Source organism: Taudactylus pleione, unplaced genomic scaffold (assembly GCF_031769625.1).
Source record: "Taudactylus pleione unplaced genomic scaffold, aTauple2 ptg000006l, whole genome shotgun sequence".
In the NCBI taxonomy this organism is placed as follows: domain Eukaryota; kingdom Metazoa; phylum Chordata; class Amphibia; order Anura; family Myobatrachidae; genus Taudactylus; species Taudactylus pleione.
The window spans coordinates 23,465,259-23,474,938 of record NW_028284409.1 but is presented as its reverse complement, the minus strand read 5'-3'; positions in this window follow the sequence as shown (position 1 = coordinate 23,474,938).

Below are 9,680 nucleotides of genomic sequence, written 5' to 3'. Positions count from 1 at the left end.
AAAAGGGAAAAAAGTGTTTAAAAATAGGGAAATAGGTTCAGGGCTATTCTGCAAGTATGCGGCAGGTGTATTCTAGAATAGGCAGGTGTATATTGCAGAATTTTTAAATAACGACTTTAGGGACTTAAAAATATGCTAGTACCCATTTTCAAGTACCCCAAATTTGATGGGACCACTAAAAAAACAAAAAAAATAACCTAAGTGCTCTTCTGCATCACTTCTTCAATGTCGGGAAAAAAATACCTGCAGCCACTATTTAAAACCCGACTTTCATTTGCAGGCTAAAACCGGGGTACCCATAGTGATCCCCCATGTTTGTACAGCTTTAGGGGGATCCTACAATTTATTCCAGGAAAATTTCATACTTTTACGCAGATCCAACTTCGCAGGTTCCCGTTTTCGTAGCTTTTATATTGAATATGGGGATAAAGCGGGCGCGCGCCCGATACTTTATCCCAGGAAAATCTCTGATGTGGAGCGAAAAGTCCAGCACGGACTTTTCGCTCCCATATTGAATACCCCTGAAAGTCACAGTAAACATGTCACTATTAGTAGGAAGTTCTCTCAGGCCCGACCAGATGTAATTTTTTGGTTACTGATCTGCATGACCAGCAGGGATTCTGTAGGGAAAATTTAGTTTTTTCCTGGCAGTCGCAGAAACTAAAGGAGGAGATGATGGCATGTCACGTGACGCTTCTGCTGACAATATTTTTACCAACAGCTCTTTGCATCTTTTCAGATTTATGTCCATTGGAAAAAAAGACACAAGGTATGACTTAAACCTAGGATCAAGTATGGTCGCCAAAATATATTGATCTGATTTCAAGAGATTAAGGGGGTCATTCAGACCCGGTCATTAGCGCCGATGCGCTCGGACCGGGTCGATGGCCCCCCACAGAGCATGCGCATGACGGTGCTGGCGTGCGCATGCGTGAGACCTGCTACGACCGACAGCGCCGGTCGTAGCGGGTCTCGATCCAAAGGGGGCAAGCTGTCGATATTGATTGACAGCTCGCCCCGTTTGGAAGGCGGGCCGGGGGGGTGGCAGCCCAAATGGGGGCGTTCCCATGGGAACGCCTACCATTTGGGGATGGCCCTACTGACATCACTAGTGATGTCAGTGGAGAGCTTCCGGCTCAGACAGAGCTAGAAGCTCTCCGGGGCTTACAACAAGGGAAACCCTACCCTAGGGTCTCGTCGTAAGGCCGATGGTCGCGATGGTCTTGACCATCGCGACCATCACCTTAGGCAGTCGTAAGGCTGTGGGTGTTAACCCACAACCTTACCACTGCAAAGGAGGACGTCTTGAAAATTCAAGAGGTCCTCCCCTCATTCAGACCGACCGCACGCTCTGTGCGACCGGCTCTGAATGAGGTCCTAAGACCCTTGGATCCTTGTGAAGCGAATCAAGGGCTTGATCCACCAGTCCAACATACTTAACGGAATCGCTCTGTTTCAGCTCCTCCTTCAGTTTCTCCAGCTGTTTTTGCAAAAGTCTGATGAGGGGAATGACCTGACTCAAGCTGGCAGTGTCTGAACTAACTTCACGTATGGCAAGTTCAAAGGGTTTGAGAACCTTGCAGAACACGGAAATTATTCTGCACTGCACTTGAGTAAGGTGCATTCCTGCTCCACGCCCTATGTCATAGGCCATTGTGTAGCCCTGGATAGTCTTTTGCTGCTCCTCCAGCCTCTGAAGCATATAGAATTCCACCTAGTTACTACCTCTTGCTTCAGCTGATGGCAGGGCAAATTCAACAGTATCTGCTGGTCATGCAATCTTCGACAAGCAGTTGCCGAATGTCTAAGATGTCCCGAAATGTTGTGGCCCACCAAGAGCATCTCCTGCATACCCATGTAATTTATTAAAAAATGTTGCACCACCAAATTAATTGTGTGAGCAAAACATGTAATGTGTTCAAATTCGCCCAGATGTAATGCTCTCACAATATTGCTGGCATTGTCAGAAATCACAAATCCCGAGGAGAGTCCAAGTGGGGTAAGCCATTTTGCAATGATTTCCCTGAGTTTTTCTAAGAGGTTCTCAGCGGTATGCCTCTTAGTGAAACAGGTGATACACAGAGTAGCCTGCCTCTGAATGAGCTGGTATTTGTTACATGCTGCTGCTGTTTGCACTGTTGGAAGCTATACACCTACTCAGCGTGCTGTCACAGTCATGTAATCCTTAGTTTGCCCTGTACCACTTGTCCACATATCAGTGGTAAAGTGGACAGTGGGTACAACGGCATTTCGGAAGACATTAATAAGTTTTTTCAATGTCCTTGTACAGACTGGGAATTGCTGTTCTAGCGAAGTGGACTCTAGAAGGGATCTGGTAGCATGGACACAGGATCTCAATTAACTCTCTAAAACCCACTGCATTACTGGTGGATACTGGACGTACATCTAATACCAGCATAGCTGTTATGGCATCAATAATCCGCTGTGCAACTGGGTCTGCTGTTATACTTGTTCGCCCTTGCAAAGGATTGTTTGACAGTTAATTGTTTGGTTACAGTACTACAAGTAGTCTTCCTCCTGGTCCTTTTCTGGGATGAAGATCCACTCACAGCAACAGCAGCAGCAGCAACAGGCGTAGTCATCAAGGACCCTTCTGAGGAATCACGGATAGGAGAGGAGTCAATCATGCTTATAACATTGGATGCAGCAGGACTACTTCCGATGATGAATGAGGATGTTGATGATGCAGGTGTTGGTGGTGGAGATCGAAGGCGCTTGGATCCCACAGAGAGGGAGCAGGTAGGTGACACTGGACTGATTGTTACGATTTTAGTTTTGGAACTTGGCGGCATACACTTTGGAATTTGATGAATGCGCTCCAAGTTATGTAACAAGGAGGAAGTTCCTAGATGGTTAATGTCCTTACCTCTACTCACTCTTGCTTGGCATCGGTTACAGATGGCTTGACAACTGTTGTCCGGATTTGGGTAGAAATAATTCCACACGTGAGAAGTGGATATTTTTGTCTTTTGCCCCGGCATGACAACATCAATGGGCTTTTTCATACCATGGGCAACAACTGTTGCCTGAATTATACAAATGACATCTTCGGCATCAACATCCTCATCATCCTTAGCGGCAACTACTGAAATATCCTCCTCAACCTCCATGTGCAAATCTACAGAAGCATCCTTGATGATTATGTCAGCAATATGTTTACCTTACCCACATTTACAGAGGGCACACAAATGTTGGAAGGAGGATCCTCAAGTACACTATTTGAAAGGTCTGGCTCACACATGGCAACTGCGGACACACTTGCACTCTCCTCTGGGATTTGTGATTTTGATTTCTCAGAGCACACTGGGCCTGATTCAGACCCGCTCGCGTGCGCTGAGCGCTCGCAAGTCGGTCGATGGTCGCCCAAGTGCGCATGACGGAGGTGGCTTCGTCATGCGCATGCGCGAGACCCGAATAACGACGGCCAAGCCGTCATTATGGGTCTCGCACCAAAGGGGGCGTGCTGTCGATGGTGATTGACAGCACGCCCCCTTTGGTGGGTGTGTCGGGGGCGTGGCTGCCCAGACGGAGGCAAAAGCACTCCAGGGCTTGCGGCAGCGAGACCCTACCGCAGGGTCTCATCGCAAGCCCGATGGTCGCGATGGTCTTGACCATCGCGACCATCATCATGGCCGCTCGCTATAGCTGTGGGTGGTCACCCACAGCTATGCAAGCGGCCAGGAGGTCGCTCCAAAAAGGAGAAGGGACGGCCCTGATTCAGAGCGAGCACTCTGTCAGAGCGTCCGGCTCTGAATCAGGGCCACAGTTTGTTGTTCCGGAGCTATCTTACTCGTCTTCTTCTTAACTTTCATTTTTTTTATACTACTACTACCACTACTACAACAAGCAGAAGGGCTATCATCACTAGAACCACCAGTCATAAATAAAAGCCAAGGCCTTATCCTTTCCTTGCCACTTCGTGTAGTGAATGGCATATTGTCAATTTTTTGTTTATCTAAAGCCAACTTGCTTTAGATTTTTTTCTTTAATACAGTAAAAGAAGTTGCTTTTCCATGTCCATGGCCTGATTTAAGCTGTGGAACATTGGCCTTCATAGAGGATGAGGACGTTGACGGCCTTGCATCATCATGACTGCTGCCAGCAGCCACAACATGTGGTTCTTGCTTTCCTGTCATGTGACTGCCCTCCATATTCACTGCGGTCTTGCAGCAGTCACCTAGCAAGCAGCAATAGTGTTGCCAAGTTGTGGCTAATGCACACGCACACACAGAAAAAAAAATACATTTATTATTATTGAATTTTTTTTTGTTGTGAACTTGGGGCCTGGAGCATCCCTGACCGAGGCAGCAGTGATTGATGATACAGGCAGCACACTACCTGCCCAGATGGATACAGCTCAGCACCAGCCCAGATGGACACAGCAGATAGCACCAACCCAGATGGACATAGCAGACAGTACCAGCTCAGATGGACCCAGCAGACAGCACCAGCCCTGATGGACACAGCAGACAGCACCAGCCCAGATGGACACAGCAGACAGCACCAGCCCAGATGGACACAGCAGATAGCACCAACCCAGATGGACACAGCAGATAGCACCAGCCCAGATGGACACAGCAGACAGCACCAGCCCAGATGGACACAGCAGACAGCACCAGCCCTACACTACCCTCCCTCCCTGTCCACTCTCCACAGCTGGAGTGAAATGCGCCGCCATGGGGACTCCTTATTTGGCAGAGATGAAAGCTCAAGAGCCGCAAGATTTTGTGTCTGAGATTTTGCCTCGGTTTGAGATCCGGGGCCGGCGGGGGAACCGAACGCACGTTCGGTTCTTGCCCCAGATCTCTAAATTCGAGTGGGTTTGGATCTCAGATCCGAACCTGCTCATCTTTAATATATATATATATTTATATATATATATATATATATATATAAACAATATAGGTCCCAAATTACTATCTTGTCTAGGGCCCCATGAGGCTAAATCTGCTTCTGGCATTCGCAAGTGGTATTAATCTGTGTCATATTTGATGTTTTTGCCTTGCTCTCATGTTAGTGTGCATTTGATTACATATATTACAGAATTGTCACCACACATTTGATTATATATATATATATATATATATATATATACACACAGTATATATATATATACATATATACAGTATATGCTGTATGTATGTATATATATATATATATATATTTATATATATATATATATATATATATATATTTATTAGAGATGAGCGGGTTCGGATCTCAGAGATCCGAACCCACCCGAATTTATGGGATCCGAGTCAGATCCGAGTCGGCTCGGGTTTTCCCGCCTGCCCCCTTTGCCCTTAAGCTGCTTTCTGTGATGTTTAAGGTAGCTGAAGGTTTTATAAGCCTAAAGCTACATAAGTGTACAGGTTTGGAGCCGATAGTAGTTAAAATCAGGTTACATAACTGTTGATTGGCAGGTCAGTACGGGAGTAGACAATTGCATCACCGACGTGCTTTCACGTTTCCAGTGGTTGAAATTCAGAGTGCTCGCTCCCAAGGCAAATCTTCAAGGTTTAAAATGCCCTTCCTCTGTCTGGAAGATTATCGAGATGGGTTAGAAGGATTAGCTGCCATAGCATTGGCATCGTCCACGAGACGGGCCTATTCCAAAGCATGGAAAGATTGGGAGCAGTTTCGGGTTTCTAGCTTATGCGAAGGTAAGACCTGCGAGCAGAGCTTAAGTGCATTTGTATGGGGGTGTTACAAACAGGGTTGATCTAGAGCATCTACTGCTATGGCATTAGCAGGGATTTCATATTTTTCAAAAATGTATCGGAGCAATGATCCCACAAAATCATTTTTAATTGCCAAAGCTATGAAGGGTTGGGCTAAGTTGGAAGGGGAGAAGGAGGATAAGAGACGTCCCATTGACATGGACTTGCTTAAGGATTTAATCAGTTTCTTACCCAATGTAGCTTCCAGCGAGTTTGAAACAATGTTGTTTCACACTGCATTTTCTATGGCCTTCTTTGGGGCATTTAGGGTTTGTGAGCTGGTAGCCACGTCTAAGCAATCTGTGCAGTCTGGGCTACTCGGTAAATATGTGGTGCAAAAACCTCAGGCCCTGCTGTGCAAAATTCATAGGTCAAAAACAGACCAGCTAGGTAATGGGAAATGGGTGACGGTTCCAGCTCAAGTTGTAAGAGAAGTGAGCCCAGTAGCTCTAGCAAAAAATTACTCAGGACTACATTCCAAGCATTGGTTGGCGCATGCAGATGGCTCACAGCTTACTAGATTTCAGTTTTCTGCAGTGTTTAAGCGATGCTTAGTGTTCTTAGGGTTGGATGTGGCAACATATGGCACACATTCCTTCCGTATAAGGGCGGCCACTTGTGCAGTGGAAGCAGGTTGCTCTGAACCGGCCATTAAGGAACTTGGTAGGTGGAAGTCAGCAGCGTACAAGAAGTACATTCGCAGTAATGCACAGCATTAGGCATTAATGCGCTCCCTGCAGGGTAAACTCAGGCTTTGTCATTTCAGTCGCCACTATTGTGGGGGTACAAAGGGATTTGCCCTAAAAAAATGTTCCCTTTAACTAAGGTTTTTTTTTTACTATACAGGTTTTACCTTCGTCTGGGTTGCCCGTCCTATTGCGCTCCACTCCCCTTTCCCTCCCCCATCCCATCCTTTTTTATGTTTCATGTTGTTTGTGTGAACATGGTGATGTTTGGTTGGATTTGTTATTAATTATATATCGGATTATATCTGTAACAGATGTTCTCCGGATATCTTCAGAAGTCTGGTTCGTGGGTCACTCGCCATCGGCCATGGAGGCTACTACGTTGCTCAGTGGTCGGCGGGTTAGGTGGATAGGTATCAGAGGTTTAAAGTGTGAGGGTATGGGTTGTCTAATCAAAGAATCCATATAAAAATGGGGACCCCTGGGGTGCCTAGTGATACATGGCAGGGGTAATGACTTAGGTAATTGGACAGGTATAAAACTGATAAATAGCATCAGGACGGATGTAGATAGATGGCATTCAGTTTATAGCTCAATGCAAATTGTTTGGTCAGACATAGTACAGCGTCAGGTCTGGAGGTGCCCTCACTAAGGACCTGTAATTGACCGCATACGTAGGAAAGTTAATGCTGCTGTTGGTAAACACATTATTAGCATCGGAGGTCTTGTGGCAAGGCATCTGAGTATCCGGTGCGAGGACCCATTAGCCTACCGCATCGATGGGGTCCATCTTAGTGAAGATGGAATGAGAGTGTTTCTTAATGAGATTTTTTCGATTTTACAAATGTAGTTATAGGGTCACTTGGTGGCGGGCTGCGATCTTTTGATCGCTGCTTTGGTGGGAAAGCATTGCTTCTCAGCGGCCAATAGTGGATGCAAGTGATAGCTGTTGGGGGCACCTTCCCTTTCGTAGGGCGAGCTGTCTCTGACCAAAGGGGGGACCTGGGCTTCTTCATTAAGGTTGGGCCCCAGCAGTGCTAAGCCAATAGAGGGGGGAGTTTAGGCCTCTGCGGCTCAGTTTGCATCTGGGGGCATACAGCCGCTCCTCATTTGATAGTGAGAATTGTTTGGGCTAGAGCTGAGATTAGCAATACTTTCTTTGGCCACTATTAGAAGTTATCAGGCTATAGACAACTTAAGGTAGCTGAAGGCTGCATAAGCCTAAAGCTACATAAGTGTACAGGCTTGGAGCCGATAGTAGTTAAAACCAGGTACATAGCTGTTGATTGGCAGGTCAGTAGGGCCTGTGTTTTTTTAGCCTATCAGAGCGCAAGTAGGGTGGGTCTTTAGAATTTATATAGGGTCAAGTTGAAGCTAAGGACTTCCTCTTTGCTCCAGGATTCCCCGCCCACCCACCCATTTTAATTTAGTTGTTGTTTTGCTGTTTGTTGTATTGTTGTTTGCTTCGAATGGATGGTGTCTTCTGTCTAATAATCAATAAAAAATTATAACAAGCATCAGCAAGGCGGGAAAGCATTGCTTCTCAGCGGCCAATAGTGGACGCAAGTGGTAGCTGTTGGGGGCACTTTCTCTTTCACAGGGTGAGCTGTCTCTGCCCAATGGGGGGACCTGGGCTTCTTCATTAAGGTTGGGCCCCAGCAGTGCTAAGCCAATAGAGGGGGGAGTTTAGGGCTCCGCGGCTCAGTTTGCGTTGGGGGGCGTACAGCCGATCCCCATTTGATAGTGAGAATTGTTTGGGCTAGAGCTGAGATTAGCAATGCTTTCTTTAGCCACCTTCTTTTTTAATTAAAATTTGATTAGATTAAAAATTAATAAAGTTGTGACCTTACTGAAATAGCAATTTCTGTGTCTGGTCTCATCATTTCTAGTTATATAGGTATTAGTGAAGTAGGTTAAAGATTATTAGAGGTTATCAGGCTATAGACAGCTTATTATACCTGATGGTGGTTTCTCTAATATTACTATATTTTTGCATTTATTGTATTCACTGTCTGTTTCTCTTTTTTTGTATTGAGTGTTATGTGTTTTTGTTACAATAACCTGTAACCCAGCTACATAGTTGGATAATCTGCACAAGATTATGTCTTTTTCACCCAGTATTCTCCTATGTTTGATGACCTTGGTATTATTTGGCTCTGTTGCTATGGTTACCGCTAGGGAGACTGTTATTACTATTTCCATACCTCCCAACATGACCCTCTCCAGGAGGGACACAATGCTCTAGTCCTGGACTTCCTTGGAAATTTATGATTGGTGGCGGCTCCAGAGGTGGGGCTGCAGTACAGTCCAAAATTCAAATACGGGAGTCACACCAACTGCCAGTGAGTCCCAGTCAGCGATGTTTGGCAGCGTGTGAAATGACAGTTGGTGTGGCTCCCCTATTTGAATTTTGAACAGCGTTGCAGCCCCGCCTCTTACCAGGGAAGTCCAGGACCTCCTGGAGAGGGTCATGTTGGGAGGTATGTAGTTCTGGCTGTCCGACGTCACTTCTGTGTGTGACGCCTGACTGTTAGCCATTGCTATGCTGCCTGAGGAGTGCGTCCTGGCTTCTGACTGCCTGGCATCGCCTTTAGTTGTGACGCCAGGCTGTTGTTGCCATGACACGCTTGTTGTTGATTCCGGAACGTGTATGTGACGCTGGTATTCATCTACAGGTGCGGCTACTTGTGCAGGTAAGTCCTCTTGTGTTAATTGGTTTACAGGTATATGAGCACATTTGGGGCTATGTGTATCTATGCTCATGGTGAAGTTGTACGTTTGACACGGAAACGGCTGCTGTCGTGCACCAAACATATGATGGGGACCTTTCTGACTGATTGCTTTTGATAAGAAGCTGACTTGGCTATATCAATGTTTATGCTGCTAACCGGTCTCCTCATACCTAAGCAAACAACTTATGTTATGGATGTCACTTTTTTGCTAAAATAACACACATAGAAGTGATATATATATATATATATCACTTCTAATTTATCACAGTTTATGTGATCACCTTGAAGTCTCATATTAGGGACACTATGCATATCTTGAATGTCATCAAGGATCTAGAGTGGAAACCCAACTATTCATTTCTGACATTAGATGTACAGGCACTATACACACATATTCCCCGTGATTTGGGAGTACAAGCGGTTCCTCATTTCCAAGCTGGGGATAGTGAGCTTTAGCCAGAATTGAGACAATTCATTTTAGATTCAATCACATTTATTTTGTCACATAACTATTTCCTATT